Source organism: Plecotus auritus (assembly GCF_963455305.1).
Source record: "Plecotus auritus genome assembly, chromosome: 8".
NCBI classification, from domain to species: domain Eukaryota; kingdom Metazoa; phylum Chordata; class Mammalia; order Chiroptera; family Vespertilionidae; genus Plecotus; species Plecotus auritus.
The window spans coordinates 21,981,511-22,006,065 of NC_137782.1; positions in this window are offsets into that span (position 1 = coordinate 21,981,511).

A 24,555-nucleotide genomic window follows, 5' to 3' on the forward strand; every position below is an offset into this window, starting at 1 on the left:
TTTTGCACCACCCTGTATATGTTGTATACATTTGAACCTTGGGATTGGAAGGGCCTCAGGGGCCAACCTGCCAAGGATTGCCCCTCCCCACAGTGTCACCTCCATCCTCAGACACTTCCCAGCCACACCCAGTGACATTTGGAACTGTTGGCAATGGGCAGGTTAGAACTCTCTTTTTTCCTTCAGAACAAAGGCATCTGGCCTAGAAGGTACAGGGCCATCACTGAGGCCCAACTTGTCAATGTTTGACCTTGGGAACCTGACCTCTTTTGGACTCAGTTTCCCTTTACCACTGCCCCTGGCAGAGCTGCCATGAAACATAAACAAGGTCATGGGCATCCAGCTGTTCTTCAATCCAGAACCTGGTGCAGGAGGCAGAGCCAGACCTTGGGGAAACCCAGAGTTGTCAGGCAGCACCTCCTGCTCCCGCTCTCTCTCTGCTTACCTTCATGTCGTCAGCAACCCCTCATCACCACCATCATCATTGCTTCCTTTCTCATCCCCGCTGCTCTCTGACTGCATGTACTTCCTTTTTCTCTCATGTTCAACACATGCCCCGAGCAATGGCAGCCTCATCTCTGTGTGTTGCTGGATGTCTGTCTTATCTACTCCTGGGCTGGATCTGCTGTGGTCTTGTCAGACCACCTCCCTAGGCCTAAAATCTGGATGCTGAATCCCACAGTACCTGGTGCCAAATTCCTATCCAGACTCAACTACTTCTATGCACCTTTGTCAGACTGCCATCAACTCACCTGAGAGCCCCCCCTGGGATGCCAGTCCTCATGCCGCACGTTCCCTGAGGACCCTGCTTTGTCCTAGAGACTGTCCCACTCCTGAGCATGTGTGGATTTCAGGCTGGTCCCTGTCAGCCCGCTCCTTATCCGTGAGTCTTAAGTCTCACATTGATGTGAGTCACATGGATAGAGAGCCGAGAAAGCCATCTATCTGGTCGTGGGAAAGGTGAGAGGAGATGCTAAGAAAGGAACCATGCTAGGGTGACCACTGGCCTCCTCTACCACAGGGTTGAGCAGCTAAGGGCTGAGTGCTCTTGTGTAAAAGGGAAAGCCACAGGGCCTCGGGGGCCCAGGTCAGTTCATTGGCTTGGAGAGTCCCTAAAGAGCAGGCAGGAGCACATAAATGCTGACAATCAGCTCTGGTTGTAGTAACTAACATGTGTGGGACACTCAGCTCATAGAGTGCAGAATGCCACATAAACACCACCTTCTAATTTATCCTATGGCTCTCCTCTTCTAATTTATCCTATGGCTCTCCTCTAAGACAGGCACTGCATTCAGAGATGAGGAAGCTGACGTTCTAACAAGCTCCGGATCACACAATGTAGGGGGTGGCTGACAGCTCAGGCTCTGAGCCAGAGTGCCCAGGACTTATCTCACCTTTGACACTTCCTAGCTCGGTAACTGTGGACTTTCTCATCTGTGAAATAGCTGAAGATTGTTGTGCGAGTTAAAAGAAATGAATCCATATAAAGCACTGAGCACACAGTAAGCCCTCCATATATATTGCTGTTTCTATGATCACACTTAAAGTAAGTGACATACCTTACACTGACTCGGAGACTGCTGTCCCTTAATTTCCACTCTGAGAAATTATTTTGTCTGTGCTTAACCTGTGTTTGGTTTACTGATGGCTTCTAAATTTGCTCTTGACGTGTTTTGGGGTCAGCTTCTGGGGGAATCACCACTAAGGCACAGCCCATCTTCTCTGAGCTTACCCCGTAGAAGAGCACGCTTCTCTAAAGGACTAGGCATGCAGGTGAGATAACTGCAGAACTCCTGACAAGCTCCGGTTAATTGCAGTAGCAACAGTTAAGTCGCTGTTCCCAGCAAGGCTGGCTATTCCCAGGGAAGTTTGATTCAATTCCACAAACACTCCTCCTACTCATTAAGACACCTACCACTGGAACATCTGGTCAATTAAATTTAAAACATCAGTCAAACCAGTTGTTGGTATTATATGGTCCGACATCTGGACAAATAAAAGTTTGAACGTTTTAATGTCATGTGGGCTCCGTTTCACAGCCAATCCTCAAGTAGAAGTTACGTACCTTTGCTTTCTATGCCAAGTTGTGTGGGCTGGGTTTGCTGTACCAATCCGCTTTTAGAATATGCACTAAATTCTGATGTTATAAATACAGTGATGGCACCTCTTGGCTTTTCCACAATAATCCTGCTTTTAAAAAAAATCCATTCACTTGCCGGCCAGTTAACATGCCCCCTCTCCCCCCTTTTTTTTGGTTAGGCACTATGGTCCCTATTTGCACGGGGTCCAGAACAGAATGCAGGAAGCCCACGGTGAAGATTTAGATGTGGTTCCATCGACTCTGAAATACCCAGCGACACATTTAACATTTTTTTTCCTTCAGGTTTCCCATCAGTGAAATGGAGGAGTCACTTGTGCATTCAGTGCCACAAGGAGAAGGCACTCCGTGGAAATCTACATATGTGAGCACATATGTGAGCATACAAACTATTCTAATGAATGCTCGTTTGCCAACTCCTGATGCAGGTGAACAGCCACAGTGCCTGGGTCAGGGTCCTAGCAATGAGTGTGCAGAGAAATGGTCAGATTTGTGAGATGTCCAGAAGGCCCTGTGGACAGTGCCCACACATGTGCTGACTAAGGGGCGGGGGCAGGTTCTGGAGTATTCCCAGTATTAATAAGGGCAGTGTTGGACAGGACTTCTTGGTCACCTTCTCATTTCCCAGTAGCAATCTGCCTTTTATTGACATCTCCTCTCTGTTTTCCACCCGAGAGCCCACATAAGCACGCTTTAAATCTCTCTTGACTTCTCTTGCCGTCTTGACCCATCAGAACCCTTTATTTTGGCACAAGAAATCTCTGGCACACAGTCACAGAATGCTTTAAAAAAAATGCTCCCAAAATACAAAAACAAAAAACAAAAACAAAAGCCCTGTGTGGACATCTGTTTTGATGTGGCAGCCAAAAGCAGGGTCCACGTGGTGCCAGCCTGGCCCAGTGGCCACATGCTACAGTCAGGGTGTGTGGTGCCAGTGCTAATGATCAGGCGTCCTGCGGAGCACTGCTCTGCCAGCCTGCCTGCTAATTAGGATCTGCTCTGAGCGGTCGGGGCTGGGGCACTCAGGCCTTTCCTCCTGCCTCCTCTCCCTCCGTCTTCCTCCTACACAGCAATTCAGCACTGTGAGCATTTTTCATCGTGGGCCATTTAAAACAAAGAGAGAGTAAACAGGGCTCCTCCGGAGGTGCTGGGCAAAGGAAGAGCAGCCAAAGCCGATGGCATGGCTGCCAGAAGGAGTTCCAGCCACCCTCCGTGGGATGGGACAGATGTTGCTTACCACCTCATCTGTCAGGAGCCAGTAGAAGGGCTTGCCCAGGGTGTGGCCCAGAGATCCAGCCACTGTTGGGAGGCTCAGCCTGAGCTGGTTCTCAGTACCCTTGTCCCAGAGGGTCTTCAGTAGGAGGTGACCCCCAGGTCTGACCCTGGCTGGTCAGTCAGATGTGGCAAGCACCCACTGATAGAATGTGGGTGGTGTGACTGTGGCCTGCCAGGCAAGAGGATTTTTCTCTGACAGCTTAAAGCCACTCAGGAGCTTGGAATGTTATGGGTTTTCCCCGAGCACATGGTTCTTGTCTGGGCTCTTCAGTGGGGGGCACAGGCTTTCAAAAAAAGAGTATGGGGGGGTCACTTGGAGGAGCTTTCAAAAGGTGATGGATGAGAGTTGCTTTGGGCCAGAGCTCAGAAGCCTTGAATCACTGACATAGGGCAGCAATTGTGTTTGCCTTGCCTTGAGGGTGCCAGTGCTTAGTGCAGAGACCAGCACACAGTAGGTGCTCTATAAATGAGTTAATCGATAGAATAGGCTTCATCATAGTGGCCACCTCTTAGTGAGGATTAAATAAGACGGTGGGCAGCAAGTGCTCAGCATGGAGCTTGCACATGTCCCGACGACCACTACAGCTGGATCAAGTTCCAGAGCAAAGCCTGCTAGTGTCTTCTGTGAAAGCTTTGTACGTGTTTTAGGCTTTGCAGACCACCCAGTCTCTACCGCGGTTATTGAACTCTACTGCTCTAGAGTGAAAGTGGCCGAAGACAATATATAAATAAATGAATGTGGCTGTTTATTTATTTTAGTAAAGTTATAAAACTTTATTTATAAAAACAGACTGTGGACTGGATTTGGCCTGTAGACTACAGTTTGCTGACTCCTGCCCTAGAAAATGAAAAAGTTAAGAAACCTGCTCTCCACAGAGAGAGTGAAGATTCAAGGGAGGCTCATGTACACCCATCAATCGCAGCTCCAGCCCACGTGAGCCAGGCAACTTCAAATTCAACTAACATCCACTCACCTAGGAGACTGATGACATGAAGGATGAGCATCTCACAGTCTCCTCCCCACAGCTCTGAGTTTCTGCCAGAAACAGCATCTACACATACCTAATCTTGACTAATCCACATGGGCTCTGTGAGTGAGCAGCATTCTTATTCACATGTACTGACAGCAGAGAGTGGAGTAATTAGAAGCCTATATTGGCCCTTGAGGTTCCCTGACTTATAGGTTCATATCCCTGGTGGTGTTTAAGTCCCCACCTCACTCTAGTGAAAACTGGGAGACTTGAAATAGATTAGACCCATGTCTAATTATTCAACAAACTTTGTCTCCTATCTAGTAGATGTCAGCTATTGTGCTTCATGATATAAGTAAATGTATAGATTATATCTCATCTCAGATTTGGAAGAGTTCCTGGACTAGTTGGGGAGACAGGCATCAACAAGGAATTAATTGTAGTGTTATGAACAAATGAGGTGGTAGGTGCTAGTAGTGTCCAAAGGGGTGGGAGTGGTTATCTGGGCTCAGGTTCAGACTGTTTCCAAGGAGATGATGTTTGAGCTCCATGATGGAGGACCATTGCATTCACTCATGCTCTGCCTTTAAAATTTATATTTTCTCTGCATAAAGGACACACTCTGAGGGCATGTTGAGAAAACAGTTTTCCTTGGTTCTCTCACAGATGGGGCTTTTTGAAGGTGAAGGATAAAATTCCAGAGAAATACACTTTCTTTCAATCCAGTGTTAGAATGGCTCTGTGCAGGTCTTGCGGTAAAGAAGATGAGAAGATAAAACACTGTGAGTAGAAAGAGACCCTCCTCATGCCTCATGATTTTTATGTTGATCTGTAAGTCAATTTTCCATGGTGGGGAAGAATTTCTCATATCCAACAAAATATGCAACAGGATTTATGCTACAAACTTAATGCTTCATGATGGAGAATAAGGATTTGTGACAGGTTTATTTTTAAAGAGTTTTCCCTTTTACAAGCAAGGGAAAGCTGTTTTCCATGGTTTTGTCATCTACTTCCTTTGGCTTTCCCTTTAGGTCATCTCTAACCTCATCATTAATGGCATCTGTTTGAAACTTAAACATGGCCATGTCACTCCTTGGCTTAACACCATCAATGGGAGCCTTAGTCTACAGGATAAATCCCCTCCCTCAAGACCCTTTGTGGTCTTCCTGCCCTGCAGCTCTAGCTATACTAAACTCATAGTAACAGGCACCATGTAATGACTGTCTGCCATGAGTCACATTCCTCTCAGTTATTTACTTATGTGAGTTAATTGGTCTCCACCATAATCCTAGGAAGTGCAATTAGCTCTGTTTTGGAGAGTAGGTATCTAAGATTCAGGAAGATGAAATAACTCACCCAAGGTCAAGCAAGTAGTCACGGAACTTAACCAAAGATCTGCCTGAATTCAACTTCTTTATGCCTCTTCAACATTCTCCTGCCAGAGTATTCTTCATCCCATTTTTTTTTCCTCCTAAAAATCACAGTCCCTTTAAGATTTAGTTCAAACACTAAACTTTGAAGCCATTCTCCATTCTCCCATACCTTTCTTGTTAAGCTGCAAACAATTTTGTTTTGTAACCATAACAGCATTAGTACCATTATGTCATTCCTATTTCTTTGCCTCTCCATTTCCCATGATAGACTGTGGGCATCCTGAAGGTTTCATTGATATATAATCCATCTTTATATTCCTGAGCCTACTGTGGAGATGGTGCAATTGAATAGGGATCTGATAAATAAATGACAAGAACAGAATATTTTGGGATGCTGGTATTTGGATAAGACCTTTCAAATGAAGAAATAACAGCCTTTAAAAACCATCTGCTAATGGAGACTGGCTGCTGAATGTAGAATGAAGGCATATTCTTGTCTTGTTATGCAGTCTGAGTGGTGGCTGGAGCGATGGACTGGTTGTGGCTGGTTGTGCCGGCCAGCCTCTCCGAACTCTCTGAAGTCCATCCTAAATGTTTCAATGAAGTAAAGTGGTTGGCTTTATAAGTAATAGAAGTCAATTGTGTTTGCAGCATCTAATGCAGGGACAGCATTAGATGGTGGAGATGGGGCCAGCGCCAAGAACTGCTGAGTGGGCAGAAGGCCTGATTTTTAGCCTCCCTCTGCATCCATTTGTGATAATCCAGGTCTGGCTTTCAGGCAGTCACTCTCCTAACAAGACTTGCACAAGACAGCCTTTGCCCTCAGCACAGACATATCCTGAATCAGGAGTTCACTTATGCAGACTTTTAAAAACACCCACACATCTGCATACACTCACATTCTTTCTAAACACAGTTTAAAAAAATCTTCATTGTTACCAACACCCCCAACAGGCTGGCAAACATTCAGACAGAAACTGAAATATTTAGATGGATGGGGGGGGGCACCTTAACTAACCTACAAAATGCACTTTTGGCTGAAAGACAGAAGGAAGCAGGGATTCTGCCTTGATCTTGTGAAATCTGAATTATTGCTGAGAGCTTGCTTTTTTGGCTTCAGGGTAGGGCATGAGGACTGAAGACAGAGATTAAAATTACACTCAGACTTGTTCTGCCTTTCACAGGAGAGCCCCCATTTTGTCCCAGAAGGAGGGTAGGCAGTGCTCCCAGTTGGGCTAATAATAATGAAGACATGAAAAGTAAAGTTTAATCTTCATTGTTTCACTACATTGTTCTTTTTTTTTTTGAGGTTGAACTATTTTTATTTTATTTATTTTTTTATTTTATTGTTTAAGGTATTACAAATAGTAGTACATATGTCTCTCTTTTTTTTCCTCCCCCACTGTGCTTCCCCCGGGATGAGGGCAAGTGCAAGTCACTACATTGTTCTAAGCTTTTAAGGCATTATGTACTATATCTATCATGATAATCCTAACAGATGGGTGCTTTCATTATTTCCATTTCACAGATCAAGAAACTGAGTCTTAGAGGAGCTTACAATTGCTCAAGATCACAGTTAATTAGAAATCCAGTCTGAAATTGGGTTCATATATTTCTACTCCCAGAGCCCATGTTCTTAAATGCTATGCTTTACAGAGCAGAGAACCGAGCTCAAATCTATTTGCATGAGATTCTGAGGAACCTCCTGGGAATGAACTCATTCCATAGTAATAGGATATCATGTTTATCAAGTTTTGCCCCATGAAACCCTTAGGAGTTGTGGATAGGGGAATTATTTGAGAGTACATCCTGATGTTAGTGTCTTATAATCTTGTGTTGAGGACCTATGATGAATATGAAAGGGAGGATTTTTTTTTACTAGAAAATGCAGGAGCCACAGGAGACCTAAGAGATGTTACTGTGGGGCTCCCCTGAAAGAAGTTGACAATAAAAGGAGACATTTGCTCCCACTTGTAAGCTCTGGGACCCAGAATATCAGAGTAGGACCTCATGGCTGGGGGTAGATGAAAGGGCCTTGGGGAAGGCATCATGCCTGGCAGAAGTGACTGTCCTGCAGATAGAAGCATTGTGGCTCAGTGGGAAGTAGCAGTCACTGAGGACAGCAAAGACATTATGTGGGGTGGATGACAGAGCCAGAGAAGAGTGATACATTTGCAGATAGCAGGTATCAGTAGCTGATGGTGTCCTTTTCTTATTGTTCATCCTCACCCAAAGATAGTTTTCCATAGCTTTTTTTTTTAAACAAAAGAAAGGAAAGGAGGGATGGGGAGAGAGAAAAAGAGAGAAAGAGGGAGACATCGATGTGAGAGAGACACATTGATTGGTTGCCTCCTGAACGCCCCCTGACCAGGGCTGGGGATTGAATTTTCAGTCCAGGTATGTGCCCTTGATCAGGAGTCAAATCCTCGGCCTTCCGTGTGTGGGTCAAAGCTATAACCACTGAGCAACTGGCCAGGACTGATGGTGTCCTCTAATTAGCACATAGGAGGCACTTTCTTATGGGCTTCCCAAAATGCTTTGGAGGGGGCTCTTCTTTTCAGAGGACGTTAGTTTTCTAATATCAGTTTACACACATTCATAAGAAGTTTTCCCAGATAGCTCACTTATGTCACATGATCACAAATTGTCCTCTTCCCTGCTTCCAAGCCCTAGCAATGTGAGGTGGCTATGTTCCCAGTGATGGAGTCAGTTTCCCATTCTTTTAATCTGGGTGTGGCTTGCTTTGGCCAAGGAGATGTCAGTAAACATGATTCAGGAAGAAACTTGAAAGACTTACAAGAACTTACACTCAGGATCCTCATCTAAAAATTACCTACCTGTAATAGAAGTGGGAGGACTAAGGATAATGCCTAGAAAGTGTTTGACACAGGGAGAATTGGGGCTTACTCTCTTGTGTTTGGAAAGCTGAAGCCACCAGGAGTGAACCTGAGCTAAGCTGCTGAAGAATGAAAAGACAAATGAAGGAAAACTGAGGCTATGGAGCCAATAGCCTGGTTGAAATGGGGCCAGACATATGTAAGAGGTCATTTTAAATCAGACAGCACTTGACCTATCCCCACTCTGACCCTAGACCAGAAATCCAGCCAGTAAATTATAGAATGGCTGTTACACAGCAAAAGTTAACCAATACATGCCTTATAACAACTCTGAAAAATCAAGGAGGGCAAATGTTACAAATTCCTTCATTATTCAGATGAGGGAATTAAGTACCTCAGAAGATTAAGTGACTTTCCCAAGATGCCAGAGCCAATTAACTGCAGAATAATAACTAGAACTCATAGCAGTTCACACGTGATCTTCTAATTCCATGCAATTACAATGAATGAGTTATTCCAACTAATTTCTGGACAACAACTGTACAACAAAATTATTTCTTATCCCTTACAGTTTCAGGACTGTACAATTTCAGGGCTGTTAGTAAATAAAAAATCAATCCCACAGACAGTCCTTCCCAGCTGCCCCCACCTCCTCTGCCATCACCACCAATAATTCATCTCTCAAACCTGGTCATACTCTAGGGTTGTTTTGTGTGGATTCTTTGCAAATAGAGGAGAGCAGCCCATACTTCAACATGTGCTCAGAGCCATTATTATCCCTAACTTGGTCTCTAAACTTCTGCAAAGGGAGAAGTAGGCTCTCCTTATAGACAAACCAATGTAAATACACTACTATCATCGCCATTTTCATAAATAGGGTGATTAAAGGATCTATCATTCAAATGAGACCTTTTTTAAATAAAGGGATGCTACTAATAACCATGCTAGGAATTTCTAAGCAGGTGAGATGCATGGTTAATTTTTTCTTAACTAATATGGAGAGAGCACTTTGCAGTCAGCAAAACTTTTTAGATAATTTATTTATTTTACATGAAAATCCTACAGTGTAGTTCATCTTAACATCCCCATTTTACTGAATGGAACTTTGATCTTCAGAGAAGTGATTCTCTAAGGTCCTTGACACTAAATAGACATTCATTAAATGTTCATTGAATAGGATGGGTAGTTAAATGGGTGGATGGATGGATAGATGGATAGATAGATGCAGTAGGAGGATAAATGCATGGAAAAGGAGCAGAAAGCCTAATCACAGCTAGATGGATGGTTATCAAACTAGGTTCCCCAGAACATCTGTTCTCTATAATATGAGTAGCTGTTCTAGAATCATTCAAGGCCAAGGTTTTACTCTCAGTTTCCTAATCTATAAAATTAGGATAAACTTTCATATAATAAGGGAGTGAGGGCTAAAGATAATGCAAATAAGGTTTTCAGCACAGTGAGTGACATGCAGAGTAAGAAGAAAAATAATAGCAAATATGTATTGACTATTAATTAGATTCTAGGCATCATGCAAATGCAGTGCATGGGTCAATCTTCTTCAGTCTCCCCAGTGGCCCTTGAAGCCAGGTACCATTTATCATCTCCACTTCATAGATTAAGAAATTGAGGCTTAGGGAGAAACATTTCTCCCTCAAGGTCACTCAACCACAAGATGAAAAAGTGACCTAGTGACTCTAGTGCTGCCCTGTCTCCTGCCCAGAGAACGGCAACCATCTTTAATTTTAATATTGTGCTTTTAAAAAAAGAAATACTCCTCACTGTATCTGCAACATTTTTAATTTGACTAGGTCTCAACTTTTTAGCCATGTAATCCTTATCCAATGAAAACTAAGTCTTGTTTGAAAGGCCTACCATGTACAACAAAGTCAGAGCAGAATTACTCCAATTGCACCAGCCAGTGGGGCCCTGGAGCCCTCCCTTCCTGTGGCAACTGCATAAAACCTTTTGCCCCCTGTTGAGCACAGTTGGAAAATATTGGTCTACAACACACTTGAGTGGATTTGCTGCCTGGCACATCTAATCTCACTGTCTCTGGGGATTCCAGCCTGTTGGTTCCTTACAGGATCTGAACTCCCATTTAAGCTTCAATGAAGAGGCCCAGGAGGGTCATGGAGGGTGGGACTGAATGGAATGGAGCAAGCATCTTTCTGAGGCCTCGCAGGTAAGATCCAGGCAACATCTTAGGTTACAGTGAGATTCCTGGGATGTCTGTAAAAAAGATTTCCAAGAAAACTCATTCTTCCAAAGCCAGGAATTCTAAAGATAGTGCTGGCTCAATGGCAATGAGGAATGACCTCCTCTTCCCTCCTCTGCCCCCCCTACTCCAATTAAGTCTTTTTCCTTCCTCTCCACCTGTACCTGGGGTTCTCTCCAGGCTGCAGGCAAATGTGTACATTAATCACACATGGATCAGCCGGTGCACTGGGATGGTGGGAAGCGGCTGATTTATGAACCAGCCAAAAGTGTGGGGAGGCTGGGAGTGGGCAAGGCGGGCCCAGCTCGGGGAGCATATGGGGGCCCTTTCTCTAGGACCTGACCCATATGCTTCACTGCAGGTCCATATGCTGTGTGGGCTGGTCGCCCCCTTTGCCTGCGTGAAGGCTGCCTGTCTGCTGTAGTGTGCAGGGAGCTGGATCCGCCACATGCCCTCCTGGCATTTGAACACACCTTTTGCAACAGTGTGAGACCTTCGGGGTGAAATCTTGGAGCTCTTCTTGTAGACAAGGAGATCTACATCTATGCCCTTGTCAATATGAGTTATTGTCATTTGCTTACTTAGGAACGGTCTACAAGAGACAGGTGAGACCCGATTATTTTTATTTATTTATTAGAAGAGGAAATTGAGACATGGTACCAGGACCACCAACGTTCTTATCAGTAATAATAATAACAACATCTATTGCACTCATATCAGGTACTCTGCTCTGTTCTAATCACTTTTTATATGTATTAACCAAAGTAATAGAAACACAGTTGCCCAAGATAACAGATTAAGTGTTAGAGTTAGAAGTTGATCTCAGACCTATGTTTGCTATAACTCCCTTTGAATTACTCATTCATTCACTTATTCACTTAACAAATATTTATTAAACTCCTACAGCATGTCAGACTCTATAGGAGGTGCTCAGAACACAAAGAATTGAACTGCCTATCATAAGATATGATGTTGTCTCTCATGAACATTTTGTAGGGCGACAAACATCAACATTTTTAAAAAGTAATTAAGAACATCTAAAGTCACAAATTGAAGTAACTTGAATGGAGGAGCAGCCGGGTACCTATGACAGTGAGGGTAGTCAGGAGAGGCAGAAGCCTTTAGGATTAAGAGAGAGTTAATGTAGGAGAAAGGAGGCCCCTGCCAAGAGGGTGATGTGTGCCAAGGCCCTGGGGAGGGAATGAGCCTGGCATGTTCAAGGTGCAAGTCTAGGAGGGGTCGAGCCCAGTAGGGTGGCAAAGAGTAGAAAAAGATGGGTTGGAGAAGGAGGTTTTGGGCTGATCATGGCAAGCTTATGGTGCATACTGATTGCTAATATTGGTGAGTAATAGCTTAGCCTGCTCATTAATAGTTAATTAATGTGACCCTCACACATGGCACCACTTAGCATCCACTAGTGCCTCCCCCACCTCCAGATATTCCCCAGCAGCAGAAACCAACAGCTGTCAGGGGGCAGCTCTTTGAACAGGGAGATGTGCTTAACGGGTCTCCCTATGCTTCCTGGAGCACTGGGTTGGAGCCACGGCGACATTCATGGGATGTGGGTAAGCCCTTAACTTTTAACACCACTGCTGATTCTTTAAGACTATGTTTGCTTTGTAGTAAGCTCTAAAATGATATCATTACTCCACCTCATCAAGTTTTACTATACCCTTTTAGCATATTTTTCCCTCTGCATGTGTTATTTTCTTGGAAGATATCAATGGCTTTGGAATATTTTATTACTTTCTTTTGTTATTTTAGTGTTTAGAAACTTTCCATTCCAGCAGACCTGACCTCAGGGATAAGATCTAGGAGCTTGCAAAGATTAGGTTTTATTTAACGAACAATTTATATACAGATTTATGTTCTCAGTACGGATCTAAGTGCTTTATAGGAATTAACTCATTTCGTCCTATAATAAGACTATAAGATGGAAAGTGTTATCATTCCCATTTTACAGATGAGGAATTGAAGTAGAAAGAGAGATGAAGTAAAATCGCCCAAGGCCATACAGCCCTAATAGTCTATTCCCAGTTTCTATGCTATCAGCCATTTCATCCTGGTAGAAATTTCCATGTGTGGAGGCAAACTGCAGAACTCTGAGGCTGGTCTATCGCTTGCCCACTAAGTGGGATTCTGACATGTGCTGGGTCTTCCCTCATCCCTCATTCCTAAGGAGCCTCCTGTTAGCCTGGCAGGGTTTGGGGTTGGGAGCCCAGTGTCAGGAGGAAAGGGCCCAGGGAGAGGGTTGAGCTGGGGGAGGTGGACTGTGTTTGGGGTGGAAGAGGCTGCTTGGAGAGCTAGACTACAGCTTCAGTGTGCAAGGGCTGAGGATGTACAAGAATAAAAGTGACACTTTAAGAAGTATGGCTGAAAGTGGTGTGGCCTTTGGATGAGAAGTCTGAGAGAGAAAAAGGCAGACAGGCTTGCTGGTTGTTGTACTGCATGCTTGGCTGGGATGACTCCAGCTGAGCCCTGCGAGTTCGTGTTGCAGTGCTGGTAATGGCAAGGCAACTAGACAGATTTTATTTTCTTGTCATTCTCCTGGTTCTTTTATTTTCCTCTGGTTTCTCCTTCCTCCTTTACTCTTTCTTGCATTTCCTTCACCCTTCTTTCCTTCCTTTTCAAGATCTACTTTTGGGGCATGCATTCTGCCAGACCTTAGCCCAGCCCTTGAAGCCTGGAGGCTTGATATTGTCAAGAATAGACCAAGCATGTCAAACTCGCGGCCCGCTTGGTACACTTCTGTAGAAATGTGAGGGCGTTTTACCGCCCGTTGCCTCAGGCGTGGCTGTCACCCTCCTTCTGGTCCATCGGCAAAGCCTGTGCTCTGCCATGACTATGATTTGAGGATCTGACTGGTTTCAGGTGGATTGTCTCCTACAGGGTCCTCATTCACTCCTTTCTCAAGACTTTGGTGAAACACAGGTTGAGAAAGAACTCATAGAGTTTTACAATCTTCTTGAATATTCACCTGTGAGTGCTGCCACACCCAGGGTAACAGGGATCAGCAAACTTCTGCAGAGGACCAGAAGTTAAATATTTTATGCTTCTCTGTTACAATGAAGTAACCTGCCACGACAGCACACAAGGGGCCATAGATAGTATGTATGTGAATGTGCACAGCCATGTTCCAATAAAACTTTATTTATAAAAGCAGGTGGTGGGAGGTTTTGATCTGTGGCTATAGTTTGCTGATCCTGTAGTAAAACATTGATTCTCCAAAGCACAGATATCCCTATGGATGTTGTGATTCAACAAGAGCATCACCCATGAGTGCAGGGCTGATGTAGGAGGTGGAGGTGTCTTCAAACTTCCCACCAGCAGGACGTTGCAGGTGCTGGTGGTCATGTGATAGGAGATGGTGTTGCTCCAACCTGAAGTGGGACATAGTCACTCTACCATCATGGACATCCAGTCTACCCAGGGGCCAAGGAAAGTGTGATGCTTATAAAGGAGTTTTGGTGCAATCCTGGATGTGAAAGGAGACTTATGTGCAAACAGTTCATCAGCATGTTGGGTGTTCTGTGGACTTGATAGAATAAATGTTGATGGTGATGCTGGCTGATCCCTTTTCACCTGTTCACTTGATGGGACAGGAAAGAGAGGTGCGGACAGAGACATCCTGGAGACCAGAGCTGAATAAGATGGATGGTGGTCATTCAAAGAGCAGGTGAGAGACTCCCCAATCTCTTCAGGGAACATGGACCCGATAAATAGTCACACAGGGATATCTGAGTCCACATGTGCTTATTTAATGCTGGTGAATGCCGCTAGACAGAGCGAGCATCTCTAGGTCTCCTAGTCTTTCCATTGCCTTACTCATCCGCATGCATCCCTGTGGGGTTTGTGTTCGCATTCTGGACTGTCCCCTTTCCACTTTTGGGCACCGGTTCTCCAGTGTGCTTCCCCTCCCAATGGCCAGCACCCTCCGCTGTTCCTCAGAGGACTGCCTTTGAGCTTCTAGAGCCCTTCGCCCACACTGATGTGAGTCCGAGTGCCTTGGAATTTACGCCCTCCACATGGCCCTTAGCCAGTGACTAAGCAGTGCTGGATTATGAAATCTGTGCCTGGGCTGAGGCGACAACTGGGAAGCTAACTTATACTCCAGAGCTCCCTGGGGGATCAGGCTGCAGGACATGGCCTGAAATCACACCTAGTATGGCTTCCTCTCTTCCCTTCTCTTTGTCCCCTTCCTTCCCAGTTTCCCCTGGGAGAACTGCCTTCCTGAATCACTGGTATACAAACCTTATCTCAGGTGGGCCTCCTGAGACCTGACCAGCCTCATTTCCCAAGAAAATACAAGAAGACCTTCTAAGGAGAACTTAAAGCCCACAGCTGCCTGGACCAAAACAAGAAAGGGTGCCCTGGAGAGGGGAAAGGAAACAGAATTACAACTCCTCAACTATTTCTCTCCACCTCGTAAACTTGACTTTGTAAAATAAGACAGGTGGGTGAGAGGATGCCCATCACATGCCTACAGGTTAATCTTATTGGATCCTCTTGGCAACCTTTCTACTCCTCTAGCCTAAAAAGCCAGGGGTGCCTGGCAGGTGGTAGTGCCCACACAGTTATTTATCTAGTCTCACAGACTGGTCAATGCCCCATCACTGCCCCCCTTTCTCTACTTGGTGTTTTTCCTCTTCTGCTCCCTGTGAAATAGGTTGGTCTGCCATCACACTCAGGACAGGTAACAAGAGATTACACACTTATCCCAAAGAGCCCCTAACAAAATAAATCCCATTTCAATATGAAGGGAGACAGAAAAATGTGGGTAAATATTTATATTTTTAACAGTGTATTTCACAGACATGGAGCATGTATTTTGTTGTGTCAATAATATTTGGGTGTTAAGGAAAGAAAATGCTGTTGATCTGGCTTGTAGAATTTAAAGAAAATTTCTGGAATCACATTCTGATGAACCTTCATTCCCCCCAATAGCCCTGACCTAACATAATTGTCACAAAAGGGGCAGCAGTGCCCAGCATTGTACCAGCTGATAAGAGCCTGGCTTGTACCAGCTGGTAAGAGCCTAGTGTTCATTTTTCAGGAATTATACAAACTAGTCCATGTCACATTGGTAACATGAAAATATTTACACCACAGAAAGTGGCAGATGCTACACATCAGGACACATCTTCCCCAGTCCTTCCTGAGGGAGCCAACTATTATACACTTACCTGCACATCACAGCAGTGTCTGCCTGACCCCTTTGCCTGCCCATGTGCCTCTTCCAGTCCCTGCCATTGTCTGGGTGAACAGCAGGTTGTCCAGGTAAATATCTGAATCTGGATGGCTGCTTCTTGCACTTTCTCCGTTGTGACCTGCATCCCATTTACCTGTATGGTATGAAGGCTTTATCTTCTGCTAGCAGGTCTATTTTTGCGTTCGAAAAGAATGTGTCTGGTCAGCCTTCTGCATTTGGAAATACATATTTCATGAGATAAATAAAACAATATTTGCAACTGGCACTTTTTTCCTTTCAGAATATTTGAATATTTTGGAGCTAGTGTCTCGCCATTTTGCTGAGAGGGAAAAAAAGCCAGCCTGATTCTTGGCTTATATGTGAATGCAGACACTCACAATGGATGGGTAGGTTGAACACTCTCCCTTTATTTGTTTGTTTGTTTGTTGTTTAGATCCCACAAGTGAAATCATATGGTTTTTGTCTTTCTCTGATTTATTTCACTTAGGTCAGTCCATGTTGCTGCCCCTCTCTGAACTGCCAGTAACTTTCTACCAAGCAGAATATCGCCATGTGAGTGCCAAGTTTACAATGGATGAGAACATATGTTACTTACCAACTGCATGCCAGTCCCACAAATTCTCAAGCAGAATTTACGTGTGTTTTCAGAATTAATAAGTTATTTTCTTCTGATCCAGAAACATTCGAATTTAAGAAATGTAGCTGAACTAAACATTTTTTTTAAGAGAGTGGCTTCTTCATGCCTATGCAAACAGAACACTTTCAGGAAAATGATCTGATTGGACAAAGCCCTAAATTTTGTTTTAAGATCCCATTTTATTTAATTATTTTATTTTGAAACAAGTTACAAAACAGAATAGAGTTCCCATATGTCCCTTCATTCAGTTTCTCCTAATATTAACATCTTTTATAACCATAGCATAATTAACACAACCAGAAAATTAAGACAATAGTATTATTGAATTGAGACAATAGAATTAGCTGAACTAAACACTGTGTTAGAATTTCATTAGTTTTCTCACTGATGTCCTTTATCTATTCCAGGATCTAACCCAGGATCTTACATGGCATTTAGTTGTCATGCTTCCTTAGTCGCTCAATTGTGCGAATTCATTAGTCTTTCCTTGCCTTTCATGACCTTGGCACTCTTGAAGAGTATTGGTCAGTTATTTTGTAGAATACCCTCAATCTGAGTTCATTTAATTTTCCCCCTTATGATCAGATTGAAGTTAGACATTTGGGCCATAAATACCACAGAAATGATGTTTCCTCCTTTTTTGTATCAAGGTACATGATGCTGATAAGTCTTGTCCCTGGAGATGCTGACCTTGATGACTTGGTTAAGACCATGAATGCCAAGTTTCTTCACTGTAAACTTACTATTTCTCCCTTCATAATTAATAAACATCTTGGTGGGGAAAATAAGAACTCTTGTTTCATTTTGTTTTCTATTAAATGAGATAGAAATCTTCCCCTTTCCTTGTCTTCTGCATCTTACCAATGTTCAATTGATCAATCGGTAACCTTAGGACAACCAGAATATTCAGTTATTATTTGGAAAGTTTTGATAAGTCAGGACACAGGCAATGGATGATATGTAAAAATTAGGGGCAAAGTCATTCAAAGGTATGCCTTCAGAGCATCTGGGAAGAAATCTAGAAATTGAGAAGAAAAGCTTTGTTTCTATAGCAGTGCTTAACCAATCTGAGCATCATTTTTTTGAGTATAAAACAGAGATAATAATGTCCTTCACAGGGATATGGTGAAAATTAACATCAGACGCTGCCTCCACATTTGCCAGCCTGGCACAAAATCAGTCACATTGTATAGCAATTTTCATTATTTTAGGAAGGACTGTGCTCAGACCTCCCTTCCTAAGTCTGCTGTGAGTGAGACTCTTTGCCTTTGTGGCCTCTGTCCAGTTCACAGTACCTAAAATGTAAACCACCCAGAGGAAATTGCTGCCTGCCTCCGCAACAGGCAGCCCTAATTCAAACTCGTTTTAAATTCACGGTGGTGAAAAATGGGTTTGCATCCTACTGTGAATTTAAATACTTACAACCCAGGAATAAACGGATCGCATGGCTCATTTATCTCACAGCCATTAATTAATGGTGGTTAATTGTAGTTATGAGCTGTTGAATTCTAGGCTCTTGCACCCATACATTTTCTTTAATGTATGCAGAAACCGTGGAGGCAGTCCGTTAGGGACTGAAAGGAAGACTCCCAGGGGCAGAGGCTCACAACACTGCCTGGATCCCTTGTCTTTTCAAAGAGGGCCTGTGCTGCAAGGCCCTCTCAGGCTGCCCAGGACTTGGGGCTGGGGTCCCTCAAGTGGGAAGTAAATACATTTGTAACAAAGAGCAAAGACTTGGAAAAACCTGGCAGCTTAAAAGAGAGATTGTGATGTCATGTAGAATCAGGTCTTTGGTTAAAATGAAAATTATGCTTTTGAGTATTTCCAGTGTACTGTCTAGTGAGGAGGCTCCTGGGCCTGGGGGTGGGGGACAGCTTGGAGCAGATGAATTTGGACTTTTCTGAAGGGAGAGACTCTTGGGACCATGTCTTGGACTCTTTCAAGTGACACTTCTGGAGACATCTCTGGCCTCACAGCTCAGTAGCTACCACTGGGTTTAGGGATGTGATAGGCGGAATTCTAAGGTGGTGCGATTCCTACCTTCCCTCCCAGTGTGTACGCCCTGTATACTACCCTTCCCATGACTGTGGTGGGCCTGACCTAATCAGGTGAGTCCTTTTAAAAAAGGATATAGAGGTTAGAAACAAAATCAGAGTGAAGATGTAGCACATGATATCATTGTTGGCCTGGAATGAGCCAAACGGCCAAATTATGGAGGAAGCCCTGTGTCAAGGATCTGTGAGTGGCCTCTAGGAACTGAAGGTTTCTCTGGCTGGCAGCTAGCAAGGAGATGGGGACCTCAGCACTACAATTACAAGAAAGTGGACAACCTCAGGGAGCTTGGAATTGAACTCTCTCCAGTTGAATCTCCAGATAAGAGTGCAGCTGGCCGACACTCTGATTTCCAGCCTTGTGAGCCCTGAACATATGACTCAGCCAAAGTGTGCTAGACTCGTGATCTATGGAAACCATGAGCTAATGAATTGGTGTTTTCCTAAGCCACTAACTTTGTGGTAATTTGTTATATAGCAATGGATAATAAATTTGGGAATTTATGCCATTCCCTCATCTTATCTGGATTATTATCACAGCCTTTATCTTTTCTTTTAAAGTCTTTCCTTCTCCACAGCACAGAGCAGGTGCTGATGGATCCATCTTCTGAAAACCTTGAAGTATGTTATCCCATGCTCTAACATGGTCATCGGCTTTGCAATGCCTACAAGATAAAGGGTGCCCTTGTTAATCTAACCCTGGCCCCCCAGTGACCTATGAGCCTGGTTTCACACTGAGTCTGCTCACTTACCCTAAAGGAATTGCTCATTGCTGCCTCCCAGAATTTCTACCCACACTGTGCCTTTGCCCAGGCTGCATCTTAGCTGAGTGCGTTGATTCCCAAGGTCATGTCCATGTTCTTGTTCAAGTTCCAGCTTCCCCTGGGCTGCCTTGCACTCCACTCCTCTTTGGATTCTCCCAGCACCACACATTGTGTCTCCAAATGTCAGGATTCTTAGTCCGTGAGTCCTTGAGGAGCTGCCATGCAGGAAGCTCTGTGAATGAATGAATGAATGAATGAATGAAGGTTTGATGGACTGTGCTCTGCCCTCAAGATGACCACAGTTCCTATTCTCTTAGCACCTGCTGTCAGTTCTTTGAGAAGCTCAATATTTCAATTCTTCCAATGTGTAAAAGCTCGTTTCTGCCTCTGGGACTTTGCAGTTTCAATTCCTTTTGTGCAGAATGTTCTTGCCTCAGATCCCCATATGACTGGTAACTTCTCATTACCTAGAGCTCAGCCTAAATATTGTTCCCCCAGGAGGCCTTCTCTGGGCACTCCACTTAAGGCACTCTTTTCCTCTTCCATTTCTCTATCCAATTGCCCCGTTTTATTAACTTCAAAGCATTGGCCGATGTCTGAAATTGTCTTATTTATTGATGTGTGGCTTGTTCATTTCCTGTCTCCTCTTGAAGGTCAAGAACCTTCTTGACAAGCTCATTGTTTTATTTACAGGATCTGACATGTTGTAAGTTCTCATCCAACAATTGTTGAATGAAGGAATCCCAAAACATGTCCCATAGCTAACATACTTGGGAGGCCTCACCAGAGCTGATCAAGTTTCTCCCAGTGCTTTTTTTTTCTGAACTCAGTTTGCTATTCTTCATCCTGACACATAACTGTGATTTCCCCAATTCTCAAAGACACACATTTGTTGAAAGAGAATGTAGCACAGTTAACAATTTAATAAAGATATTCATAATGTAATTTTTTGTTGCATAGTGCCTATAATTTGCATCCACGTGGACATTGTAGTAGACTTGGTAGTAAAGGCCTGGCCCCTGAGTGACTAGGTGCTATGGGGGATGTCAAAGTACCAGCTGAAAATTCCTGCCCCAGTTCTGACCCCATCCTGACTAGGTCTTCCTAGTGAGTGGGCTTCTCCCTGCTCAGACCGAGTGAGCACCCAGCTCCCCAGAGCAGGAGCAGCATCTTGCTAGACATGAGACTAATTGTTTCTAGATTGAGTATTTCCCTGGGACAGCAGCCCAGCCGGTGTTCCCTGAATTAACATACTCACTGAAGGATTGAAGATGGTGATTAGGCCCGACAGCATCAGTTTCGGTGGGACAGTCGCAACCCCCATGAGCTGCATGGGATGGCGAGGAGATTTATTTGTGTGGAATGGAGACATATGGCCAGAATCATCCGCTCCCTTTCCTCTGTAATTAAAACATCTGGAGGCACCAAAGGGCTGGGAAATGAGAAGAAAGCAGTGAACATAGATTCTTGCCCGACTCTGAATAATCCAGCTGTGGGGCTGTGACATCAGAGGGTACAGGCCACCTGGCCTGGGCGGTGCAGGAATGACCATCATCCCAAAGGCCCATTGGCTTGTAAACATGACTTTGGGTGTAAGCTCTTGTCTTTCATGCTTCATTTTTTTTTTTAATCTGTAAGTGCATGTAATTAAGTTTTTTTTCCTAAGGATGTTTTTTAGAGTGTTTAAAAAAAATAAAAGGGGCCAAAACCGGTTTGGCTCAGTGGATAGAGCATCAGCCTGCGGACTGAAAGGTCCCAGGCTCGATTCCGGTCAAGGGCACGTAACTTGGTTGCGGGCACATCCCCAGTAGGAGGTGTACAAGAGGCAGCTGATCGATGTTTCTCTCTCATCGATGTTTCTAACTCTCTATCCCTCTTCCTTCCTCTCTGTAAAAAAATTAATAAAATATATCTATATAAAAAGAATAAAAATAAAGATTGGAAGTTTAAAAAAAAATAAAAAAAATAAAAGGGGCCAAGTGATAAGGAAAATGTAATCCCCATTTTGGGGGTTGGTATAGGCTATGGTATGTTTTGTATCATGTGATGAGTTTTATTTGGGTTAGTGAAAGTTGTTTTTCCTTGAAATGGAGGAGATCTTGGTTTTCCTTGATTCCTGTTAACCCGGACATCCTTCATCTATGCCTATACCTCAAATGAATCTGGTCAGCTAGGTTCAGGGCCCTCAGCAAATATGTCAAGCTTGGAAGGACTGACACCTGAGGATGTCCTCTGCTTTACTTAGAAGGCACAGAGGTGTGACAATTTAGGGAGAAGACCATTCTTAAGAAAACTGAACTCACTAGAACCAGAGACCAGTTCTTTCTCTGGACATTCACTTATTTACTCATGTACCTCCCCACCTATATGCTCATTCCTTACTCCATCCTCTCATCCATTCAAATGAAGAGCCTTTATTGAGCACCTTCTATGCACCAGGTTCTGCACTTGGTGCTGGGGAAACAGGAGTAAGAGCCCTCTAATAGTTCACCTGGTCTTGAACAAGATGTTCATAGATGTGAAATAATTCAACAAGGAGCATGATAAGTAGCTGTGTGTCCCAGTGTCTTTTCTGAGCATGCAGAGGAGAACATCCACTTCTGACTCCTCCATCATGATCCTTAAGCCAAATAGTACACATTACCTGGGTCTCTGTTCTGTACTTCACATGAGGGGCCCAGTACCATCACGGGAAAGTATAGAGACCACATTTACAGAGCACCTACTATGTGCGTTGGCAAACTGTGGCTCGCGAGCCACATGAGGCTCGCGAGCCATGGTTTGCCGCTCTGTTGAGTTTGCCGACCACTGACCTAGATTCTCAATTCCAATAATTACAGGCTGTTGTTGTTCCTTGTGATTAAGCCCCTATCCCAGTGGTCGGCAAACTCATTAGTAAACTGGCCTAGCACTTTATATACTTGATTTTTTAAGTCTTCAGAGCAACTATTTGGAGATGGGTATTATTCAGTCCATTGTACAGGGCAGGGAAGCAAAGACTGTGAAAGTGTCCAGGTAGGCATTTGGACCCTCAAGTGCTTAAATCAAATGCACATGTGTTTTTCTGTTTAACTGCACTGAATTGAAGTCATGAGTTGTATCTTCTTCATCTCTTAGTCTCATTCATATGTTTATCATTGCAAGACCTGTACACAATTTCCACATCTGTAAAATGCAGTTAATGTCACCAGGGCCACATGTAAGTGAGAGTTGACTGCTGGATGGATTTTCCCTACTGTAGCCTCCTACTATCAGTATATTTATTTATCACACGCATATTGTGGGGTCATCTTGTTCCAGGAAGTGGAGCAGAGAAACAATGAGGAACCACAGCAATCGGGACATAGTCCCTGTTTCTGTGCCTGCCTAAAATCAGCTGGATTTGTAAACTGCCTTTGAGAAGTTAGCTTTAAGTTGGTAGCATTTGCTCTATCTGGTCCTATAAAGCCCTGCCTGTCTTCTTCCAAACAATTGCTTCCCAACCCAGCTAAGTGTCTAACACACCTTAGGAGAGAACCTACCTGTTCATATAACAGAGGCTCACATCCAGGAATCCTGGGGATAGTCTGAAGACCTGCTCAAATGAAGCCAAAAGCCGTACAATCAACACTGAGCCTAAATTTGTCCCCAAGATTTAATTAAGACCAATCCAGTTCCTGACTAAAGAATCTGACAGTCATCCAGGCATAAATATTTATGCCTGATAGGCTCTCTCCTTAACAGCAAAACAATCTGCAGGGACAACATTAGATATATGATTACATTCATGCTGAAGACTCTATTATCACTACTAATAATAACTTAACAGTTTCAGCATGGGTCGTGATGAGATGTATGCAAATGCAGGGTGCATCTGTCAGAAGCACTTGGAAGTGGCCCGGTAGGTCTGTCACATGCCTTGGTTGCAGCCAGTGAGACCTCATTTCACATCCAACGGGGCCATGTACTCATTTGCTGGTATGATGCTCCCTGCTCATGTATCACCCTTCCCTCAAAGATCACAAATCAGCTTGGCAGCCTCCGCCAGTGCATCCATGAAGCCCAAACATCTGGATGAGAAGTGAAATATCTCATCTTTCAGCAAGTCAGCCAGCCAGACATTTTTCACCTTCTATTTGTTTAGTGCCTACTGTCTTAGACGGGATGTTTCACCTATATGGTGTCAAACATGCAGATGAAATACGGATTCCTTTTCGTAATTCATCTAGGAATTTGGGTACTGAGAAAACACAACATTTCTTCTAACATCTGCTACATCTGGGATTAGTTTACAGGTTTCGGTTTTCTTGTGGGTACTTTGGCTTAGAATCGGGCTAAGCTTGTGCCAGAAGGTTGGTGATGTCTGGTTTGTGTCCCTATGTTTCTAGCCTCCAAGATTTCTGAAGGTATAGGTAATGAGGGTCATGCATCATTTTTCTAAATTATAAACGTTATTTTCCAAACTCTAAAGTTTAAATCTAATTTGGGATTTACCTATAAATGATGTTGTGAGGATGAATAGCTTACTGCTGTACCCATAGTCTACTACTTACCAACGGGATGTATTGACAAATTTTATGTCAGCCATGGGAACTAGGGGAGGGTGGCATTTATATGTCAGAATTATCAAATAGTTCCTGCCAGATATAATTCAGAGGAGAATGGATTTCTGGATGAACCTACCCAAGCAATTGCCTCCCACATGTAAAGCAGGAGTTTGGCTAAGGAGCACCTGGAAAAGAAACAGGTAGAATGACATTATCAATTGACAAAAGATGATTGGAAGGAAAGACTGTGGATGTTTTGGAAGGCGTATCTGGGCCTCAACAATCACTCTGGGTCTTCATGCCAGACACTAGACACTAATTATTGGCAAGGAGGCTGGACAAAAATTATTTTCTCTCTCAGTGCTAACTCCCAGCTGTGTGACTGTGCCCATCAAAGAGGGTGGGCATTGTGTCATGAACTTTTGGCCATTTCCAAGTAAATGAGGGAAAGTACTGGAACTAATGGTGATATGATGAATTTTGTCTAACTTGGGCCCCATTGCTTTTTGTACAAGGCTACTGGATTTCTGAACTGGCAATATTAAAGAACAGTAAATCTAAACTGCTCTCTATTTGTAAGAGCCAGATAGGGATCTAAA